At 37.9% G+C, this 10,000-nt stretch overlaps 1 protein-coding gene across 1 annotated transcript in view; it reads left to right on the top strand.

The window, feature by feature from the left end:
- The window catches only part of LOC125025578 (serine proteinase stubble-like), a 93,736-nt gene extending 92,639 nt beyond the window's left edge, over positions 1–1,097 (top strand). Inside the window, exon 4 of the mRNA XM_047613603.1 lies at positions 1–1,097. This exon is cut by the window's left edge and continues 970 nt beyond it. The gene's annotated coding sequence lies outside the window, so the exon portion shown is untranslated.
- The last annotated feature ends 8,903 nt before the right edge of the window (positions 1,098–10,000 follow it).

The following is a 10,000-nucleotide window of genomic DNA, read 5'->3' as shown; positions in this document are numbered from 1 at the left end:
GAGCTATGTTATACAAAAGGCGATATCATTCCCACAAAAAATATGTGTCACGGCGATATTCAATAACAGCCTGTAATAAGACTTAACCACAAATCGTGTTGGCTACACTTGAGCTGCGGTGATTTTGGCCAAACAGAATAATTGGCCGAGAAAAGTGATTTCTAAGTCAGGATTCGGAAGTGATGACGTGAGTGTGCCATGATGCCTGTGACGTCACCATCGTCCGAATGTTTGGCATGTGACGTCACAGCATCGCCGGGGGTCCTGGTGGAAGCAAAGCGTCCGAACACAGTGATGAAACACACACGCGATTAAAACGAAATCAATAATAATGATAATAAATATGTTGAATTTTTGTTTGGGTCTTTTGTAAGTGTTCTGATTTGAATAAGTAAAGTAATACGTATTGATGCAAGGAACTGTGTGGACATCACTTGTTTTCGGATCAGTTTTATTAAAGAAAAAAATATATTATTACTGTCTAACGTCCTATATTGTCATTCGCAATGTGTGGCAGGTTTGGATAAGGAAAAAAAAAACCAGCTTTATTTACTTCCAATTATTGTTCGTTTGCTTTTATTTCCATGGTTTCTTGTTTTCTATATATTTAAAAAAAAATCTACTGTCCATTTCCTTGAGCTACAGTGTCAATCTCTCCTTAAAAGTCATCCAGCACAATGGAAGATTATTAAAGGCAGAAAAAAATGATAGGCAAACAGGACATTAGTTTTTTTTTTCAGTTAATTTATATTAATAATTTTGTTATTGTTGTTATTGTCGTTTTTTTTTTTTTTTAATTGGTGCAATTTCTTATATATTTTTTGCAAAATGTTCACGTTTTGTAAAGGAAAATGTTAAATTAAGTATCCTTACTTACCTGCCACAGCGACAGATGAGAATATTAATATTTATGAAAAATGTGTCAGTAGTCTATAGCCATTTGTATATATATGTTGTGTTTTATTGTTACATGTAGTCCATTAGCGCTTCGGATAAGTGAAAAAATTATTTTGTTACATATCTAAATGATATATGTACTTTCTGCGGGATCAGATTTTGTTATAGTGTTTTGCAATAAATAAAAAATAATTGATGAATGAATGACTGTTGTGTCTCCTCCGCGGACTTTCGAAAGTTTGTGAAATATAGGCCTACCGCGTTTATTTTCTTTTCAACGTGGAAGTAATTCGTTCAAATGATTCTATCTTATCATGTAGATTAGAGAGAAGACCGAATCTTTAATTATCTATCAGATTTACATATACTCTCTCTCTTTCTCTCTCTCTCTCTCTCTCTCTCTCTTTCTCTCTCTCTCTCTCTCTCTCTCTTTCTCTCTCTCTCTCTCTCTCTCTCTCTCTCTCTCTCTCTCTCTCTCTCTCTCTCTCTCTCTCTCTCTCTCTCTCTCTCTCTCTCTCTCTCTCTCTCTCTCTCTCTCTCTCTCTCTCTCTCTCTCTCTCTCTCTCTCTCTCTCTCTCTCTCTCTCTCTCTCTCTCTCTCTCTCTCTCTCTCTCTCTCTCTCTCTCTCTCTCTCTCTCTCTCTATCTATCTATCTATCTCTCTCTCTCTGCCTCTCTCTCTCTCTCTTTCTCTCTCTCTCTCTCTCTCTCTCTCGGTCCTCCTATACAAATAAGAAATGAAAACATTAATGACAAACCGATAAATAAATAACCACAGACCCATGTACAAAACACACACACACAAAAACAAACAAACAATAAAACAAGATGCCCAAGTAAAAATATCAAGCAAGACAGTGTGCCATAGTTGGAATCTAGGTTACTATGGCCATAAACCACAAGTCAGTCATCATATACACGACCGGGAAAGAGGAGGCCATTTTGCGTGACCCATACTTGGCAAAACATAGAATTACATACAAAGATGTTGTTCATGATGATGATGATGATGGTGATGATGGTGATGGTGATGATGATGATGATAATGGTGATGATGACGGTGGTGATGATGATAATGGTGATGATGACGGTGATGATGATGAAAATGGTGATGATGATGATGATAATGGTTATGCTAACGGGGGTGATGATGATGATGATATTGGTGATAATAATGATGATATTAATAACATAAAAATAAAAATAGTGGTAGCAGTAGTAATAGTAGTGACAATAATAATTATGATAATGATAATGATAGTGGTAGTAATACTACTTCTAGTGGTAATGGTGATGGAGACGCTGATGATTATGATATAATAATAATAACAATACTAACAACAATAATAACAGCAATATCAATAATAATACACAACAGCAATATCAATAATAATAATGACAATGATAATGATAGTACTAATACTAATACTAATAATAATGCTAATACTAATGCTAATAACGATAATAATAATGATAATTATAATAGGTAATAATAACGATAATATGAACAACAACAAAACAATGATGATAGTAATTATAATTACTATGAAAACAACAATTCCAAGAACAAGGACAACAACAAAACCAACAACAATAATAACAATAACAATATTAACAACAACACTAACAATAATGCTCATAACCCCCCCTCCCCCAACGAACCCTCCCCCCCCCTGCCCCCCCTTCTTTACCGACCTTCAACAGCCAAGTGTGTCATCATCAACCCAACATTCCTGCACGCACTGGAATTGAATCGAAGTAGACAGACATCCCCGACGGCGATAGACGGAACGGAACTCGCCGGAAACGAAAGGGTGAAGTCGGTAATTTCCTACTTGGTAACCGTGCAAGGTAATTTGGTTATAGTGTGTGTGTGTGTGGTCAGTCGAGTTACGTATATTTGATTCAGTTTTTTTTTGTTCGTTTGTCTATGTGTTTTTTATGTTGTGTTTGTGTTTGTGTATGTTTTGGTGTTTTTTTTTTTTTTTTTTTTGTTCGTTTTTGTGTCTGTTTGATATATTTTTTTTATTTCATGTTCGGTCGGTTCTTTCTCAACCTCCATTCCCTGTCAACCCTTCCTCCATTCCTCCCCTCTCCCCCCCCCCCTCTTCTCCCTCCCTCCCGCCCCCTTCCCATCGTCCAGTACGCACCCTCCCCCCCCCCCCCCCTCCCGCCCCCCCACTTCTCACGCCGGTTCAGGTCCTTCCTTAGTCCTTCACTCAATCGCTTTCTTATCTCTTTTCCTTAATCCTCTCCTCATCTTGATACACATACATATTCACGCTCTCTGTCTCTGCTTCTATTTGTCTGTCTGTCTGTCTGCATCTCTGTCTCTCTCTATCTCTCTCTCTCTCTCTCTCTCTCTCTCTCTCTCTCTCTCTCTCTCTCTCTCTCTCTTCTATTACACTTCTGACACCATTCGGAAGTCTTAAAGTGCCTGATTAATATAAATATGTGTATTCAAAGGCACTTAATCTCTTCCCTTTTCCTTTTTTCGTTTTATTCAGATTATTACTATTTGATGAAATTACTGAGTTTGTAGGAAGAACGGAAACGCAGAATTTTTTTCTTCAATAAACCCATTTTATCATTCATCTCCCCTACTTCCCTCCATTCTCAACCCTGTCCTCATCATCCTCACCCCTCCTCCCTTTCCCCCCTTCCCTTCCCAAGGTACCCTATTACCCAGCACCTGTCTGTCTATCTCTCTCTCTCTTTCTCTCTCTCTCTCTCTCTCTCTCTCTCTCTCTCTCTCTCTCTCTCTCTCTCTCTCTCTCTCTCTCTCTCTCTCTCCCTCTCTCTCTCTCTCTCTCTCTCTTTCTTATATTCCACTTCTGACACCATTCGAAAGTCTTAAAGTGCCTGATTAATATAAATATGTGTATTCAAAGGTACTTAATCTCTTCCCTTTTCCTGTTTTCGTTTTATTCAGATTATTACTATTTGATGAAATTACTGAGTTTGTAGGAAGAACGGAAACGCAGAAAAAAATATTTCAATAAACCCATTTTATCTTTAGTGAGTTTTTATATCATTCTTAGAACTATCGTTTTTTTTTTTTTTTTTATAAAAGTATATATATATATATATATATATATATATATATCATCTTTGTACCTTATAGACAGTTTATATACATTATCAATAACTAAATAGTAAACTGTTAAAGATAGTGTAGAGTGTAGTGTAAATACATCATACAAGCAATGACATTATCAATTTAATGTAAAGCGAGAATCTTATAGTGACAATACAGTGAGTTAATAACAAAAAGATATAAAAAGATCAAAATAATATAGTTCTTCTTACAGAACAATACAAATACACAAACAAACACTGCAAGGGACGATGTATACAATAAATCAGAAACAAGGAACAAGAGATAATGAGAGAATGAAGAGTGAGCACAATATAGACAATGAAACTCGCATGTACAGACAATATGTAAGAATAAAAGCCAAAGACAGTGTATGGCCGGTGCAAAGGCAATAACAAGTACATTATCAAAATTAGGTAAAAAAAATAAAACAATCTGCAGTGAACATAACCAAAAGAAGGATGTAGTACAAATTAAAGTAAAAAAAAAAAAAAAAAAAAAAAAAAATACGCCAATACGACGGCAACACCGTGCATAAACAACTAAAAAAACAAAACAAAAACAAAAACAGAGTGAAAGTCCCGTATATTGAGGACAAGTGTTGTTCTTTGATTTCATTCCCTTGAATTATTCTCGACAAATCGACAAACTTACGTGTCTTGAATTAATAACTTACTTGTCACCTCCTTGTCTTTATTTCAGTCTACCGAACGCTTTACAAAAGTTGAAACATCATTTAATAAATATTTTACCCGTGGAAATGACAAAGATCATTATATAAAAAAATAATAATGAGATATCAATTAACAAATGCAAAAGAGGTATAGATTATGGCTCAACGCAGGTCAAATTTCCATCATAACATATTCAGCAACATATTTCTCTCTAAGACAGCCACGATTACAGTTCACGTCACTTGTATCCGTCTTGCATATTTGTGACCGGCGCCAGAGGTCAGAGGTCACGCGGGTCACCCCTTTTCTCGAGGTCAGATGTGATAATAATGGACAGACACGAGGAAGTCGATCTCTCAACACGGGAATGGAGGCTTAAGGAATTCGATTGTAGTGTCATCTGGCGGCGATTTTTTCGTGTTTTTTGTTTTGTTTTGTTTTTAGTCTTACTGTCGACCGTGTTTTTTTTTTTTTTTTTTTTTTTTTTTTGGTTCTTTTTGCATTTGATTCATTTTCTGGACTTTTTTGTCTCACTTTTTTCACTTCCCTCACCTTTTCCCTTTCCCCTCCCCCCCCCCCCTTTCTCTCTCTTTCTTTCTTTCTCTCTCTTTCTTTCTTTCTTTCTCTCTCTATATCTCTCTCTCTCTCTCTCTCTCTCTCTCTCTCTCTCTCTCTCTCTCTCTCTCTCTCTCTCTCTCTCTGTCTCTCTCTCTCTCTCTCTCTCTCTCTCCTTCCCTCCGTTCGTTTTTACTCTCCCCAATCTGAAAAAAAAGAAAAAAAAGAATGAAACACGTGATAATGACAAGGAAAAAAAGAAGAAATTAAATGTACAAATGTTGAAAATAAATGATCATTGCATATCATCCCATTAAAATCACCAAAGGAATAAGCTACAAAAAGCGAGAACAAACCGCAATTTCTAATACCAACCCAGTTTTTCATAATCCTGTTATTCCTTTTTCTTTCCACCTACTCTTTCTCTTTTTCTTCATCCCTCTTCCTTATTCTCCTATGTCCTTTCTTCCTCCTTCTTATTCTGAATCGTTTTCATCTGTTTTTCTATTTCTCTTCCTCCTCCTCCTCCTCATTTATCACTTTTTCATTCTCTTCTTGCTCCTCCTCCATCTCCTCCCTCTTCCTCTCCCTTCTCCTTCTCCTACACCTTTCTTCTCCCCTCTTCTCCTTCTTCCTCTCTCCCTCTTACTCTTCTCACTCCACTTATCCCCTCTCTCTTCTTCCTCCATCTCCTCCTTCTCCTCTTCCTCCTCCTTTGCCTTCTTACCTCCTCCTCCTCCTTCTCTACCCCCTCTCCTCCTCATCTGCCTCCTTATCTCTTCCTCCTCCTTCTCTACCCTCTCTCCCTCCCCCTCCTCCTCTATCTCCCCCTCCTCCTCCTCCTTTTCTACCCCCTCTCCTCCTCCTCTAGCTCCTGACCTCGTCTCCCTCTACCTCTTCCTCTGCCTCATTTCCTCCTTATCCTCCTCCTCCCTTCTTCCCCTTTACTTCCCCCTCCTCTTCCTCTACCTCCCTCCCTCCTCCTCCTCTACCTCCCTCCCTCCTCCTCCTCTTCCTCCCCCCACTTCCCCTCCACCTCCTCACCTCCTCTGTCTCCTCTCTTTATCTCCCCCTCCTCATCTACCTCCATACTTCCTCCTCCTCCACCCCCTCCTCTACCTCCCCCTCCACCTCCCCTACCTCGTCTTCCTCATCCCCCTCCGTACCTCCCCCCTCCTCCTCCTCCTCCTCACCTCCTCTACCCCCCCCCCCTCCTCCTCCTCCTCCTCACCTCCTCTTCTACCTCCTTACCTCCTCTTCCTCCACCCCCCCCCTCGTCTCCCTCTCCTCCTCCTCTACATTCCCCTCCTCCCCCTCCTCCTCACCTCCTCTACCTCCCCCCTCCACAGCAGACCCTTCACGTCAACCGAAAAACGACCCAAAATCACCCACATCGCCTTTGAGTGTCACCGCCCGAAGCCAATAATCGCGGTATAAGAGAGAGAGAGAGAGAGAGAGAGAGAGAGAGAGAGAGAGAGAGAGAGAGAGAGAGAGAGAGAGAGAGAGAGAGAGAGAGAGAGAGAGAGAGAGAAAGAGACCGCGTGGTTGTATGATTTTACACGGTCAGGCGAGTGTACAAATGTTTGGGTTCTTGTAAGGTGACTCGCCGGATTCCGGATTCGCATGCGCTTGACATTCGGCGAACGTAAACATTGGTCGTCGGTGTTGGGGCGAAAGGCGAAGAGGCGTTCGAGTTCGAGTGGAAATTGTGTGATGTGTTTTCGTTTTTCTTTCGAGTTGATTCGTTGATTTGTTTATCTATTATTTTTGTTTGTTGCTGTTTTTGTTTTGTTTTCGTGTGTGTATGTTCTTAGTAACGTTATAGTTAGAAAAAGGATAGAAGAATTATAAGAGGAAACGTTTGCTCTTTTCGGAGAAACGCTCAAGAAAAAAAATCCAATTTTATTCCCTTTGTCTCTCCTTCCCTTTCTCGTTTTCCAAATTTCTTCCCATCTCCTCACTGCTATCCCCCTCTCCCTCTCTCCCCCCTCCCCCTTTCTCTCTTGTCTCCTTGCAATGCATTCCAACAAGACATGCACCACAATACCACCCTCCCCCCCCCCAAAAAAAAAAAAAAAAAGGTCACAGCAACAACGGACATCCTGATGAGTCACCACCTTGAAGATCTCGAAAGATTTATGCGCTGGATTCATGTTTCGAATGTCGTAAATTTATCATTCTTATAACTATTACCATTTATATATTTGTTTGTTTAGTATATATATATATCTATATCAATCTCTCTCTCTCTCCCTCTCTCTCTCTCTCTCTCTCTCTCTCTCTCTCTCTCTCTCTCTCTCTCTCTCTCTCTCTCTCTCTCTCTCTCTCTCTCTCTCTCTCTCTTTCTATATATATATATATATATATATATATATATATATATATATGTGTGTGTGTGTGTGTGTGTGTGTGTGTGTGTGTGTTTGTGTGTGTGTGTGTGTGTGTGTGTGTGTGTGTGTGTTTGTATATGTGTGTGTACGTATATATATAGTTATGCATTTGTTTATTTATCAATTCATTTATAAAACCATTAATTCATTAATTTATCTATCTATACTATAGCTATTTTAGATTTATAACTAATACATTTTATAAATAATACGATCTACTATGTTATAAATGATACGATACTATAAACGATATGGTCTAATATGTTATAAATATACTTTAACTTCATAAACTATAGAAAAGAAAGAGCAACAGATGGTGGCCACAGAGGTTGCAATGTGTTTGGTTGCAGTACTGTTACTTGCAACGATGGAAATTCACAAAGCTTTTTAATGAGCCTCACTTTTTCATGTCCATCTGTGATCTCGCCTCTTCCTTATTCTGTTCATTTACATTTTCTCCATTTTCTTATCTTCCTTATTTCGTCTTTCCTTGTCTCCTTTCATCCTTTCTTGTTTTGTTTTCTGTTTTTCTATTCATTTCCATTTTCTCGTCTTCCTTATTTCGTCTTTTCTTGTGTCCTTTCTTCTCTTCTTGTTTTTTTTTTCTGTTTTCTGTTCATTTCCATTTTCTCTTCTTCCTTATTTCTTCTTTCCTTGTCTCCTTTCTTCCCTTGTTTTTTTTATGTTTTTCTATTCATTTCCATTTTCTCCTCTTCCTTATTCCTTCATTTCTTACTTCCTTTCTTCCTTTCTTGTTCTTTTCTATTTTCTGTTAATTTCCACTTTCTCATCTTCCTTATTTCTTCATTCCTTACTTTCTATTTTCCTCTCCTATTCTGCTTTCTTTGTTCTTCTTATTATCCCTCCTCTTTTTTCCTTTTTTTTATATTCGTCATTGACTTTAATAGCTCCTTTATCGTCCTCTTTGTCCTCCTCCATCTTTACTTCTCACTCTTTTTATTCTTTCTTCTTCCCTTCCCTATCTCTCATCTTTCTTTTCTTTTCGTCTTTCTTTCTTCTTCTCTCTTTTTCTCCTCCTCCTTATTATCATGTTCGTCTTGTCTCTCATTTGCTCCTTTGCCTTTTCCTTCGTCTTTTTTCCCCCTCTTTCTCCTCTCTTTTCGTCTTTCCTCTCTTCCATCTTTCCTTTTTTTTACCTTCTATTTCCCTTTCTCTTTTCACCCCTTCTTCATTGCCTTGTCTTTCGTTTTTATTTCGTTTTCCTCCTCTTTTTTTTTTTTTTTTCATTTTCTTCGTTTCCTTTCTTCTTTTCTGTCTGTCTCTCTCTCCCCTTTCCCAACCATTTTCTTATTTTTCGCCTTCTATCTTACCTCCCTCCTTTATCCTTTCCTTTCAAGCCATCCCATGGTTTACATTCTTTTCCTCTTCTCTTTCTTTATCTTTTTTTCTCCTTTATCATTCCTCTTTTGTTCATTTCCTTTTCTTTTCTCTTCTATCTCCTATTTCGTCACTTTTTCACAAACTATCACATTAATTATAATTTTTCCTTTTTTTTGTATTTCTTCTTTAGCGCTCTCTCTTTTTCTCTTCCTCCTTTATTTTCCATCTCCTGTCTCACTTCCCTTTTTGGTCGCTTTATTTAAAACCATCGAATTAATTGTCTTTATTATTTTTGTTTCTTATTTCGAGTTCTTCTTTTTCCCATTTCTATTCTTTTTCCTTCTTCATCCTCCTTTTTCTTTTCCTTATTCTCCTTTCTTCCTCGTTTCTTTGTCTTTCTTCTTCTTCTTATTATTATTGTTCTCTTCTATCCCCTTCGTTATTCCTCTTTCTCTTCCATTTACTTATCTCTTCCCGCCCATCTTATTTCCTTCCTTTATTCTCTTTCTCACAAACCTTCACATGAACTACAATTTTATTTATTTCTCTACATTACATATTATTTTTTTTTTTTTATCTCCTATTTCTCCTTCTGCATCTCCCTTTCTCATTTTTTCTTTTTCATTCCTCCCCATATTTCCTTACCCTTCACCCTCTTCCTTCTCCATTCTCTTCCGTCTGCTCATTTCTCCTTTTTTATTATATTATTTTTCTTATTATTTCATTACTTGATTTACCTTTCACCTTCCTTCTTTCGCCTCTTTCCTTCGCCTCTCTCTTCCACCTTCTCATCTTTTTTCGCCCTCTCCTCGTAAACCATCACATCACCAGTAATTAAGATAATCACCTTCCTTTTGCAACAAAAATCAGATCACGTTACCAAATACGTTCGTAATATCAGGGGACCACTGTAACGCTAACCGCTATAACGTACTAAGTTATAGCGGTCAGCGATTTACGGTCAGCGGCAAAGGCGATCTGGTTAACGGCGTAAATGACGGTCAGTTTTTTTTTTATTATTTTTTTGTTTATCTATTTTTTTTTATT

This window comes from Penaeus chinensis, chromosome 5 (assembly GCF_019202785.1).
Source record: "Penaeus chinensis breed Huanghai No. 1 chromosome 5, ASM1920278v2, whole genome shotgun sequence".
Classification (NCBI taxonomy): domain Eukaryota; kingdom Metazoa; phylum Arthropoda; class Malacostraca; order Decapoda; family Penaeidae; genus Penaeus; species Penaeus chinensis.
The sequence above is the reverse complement of the archived record's forward strand: the minus strand, read 5'-3'. Positions and strand labels throughout refer to the sequence as shown.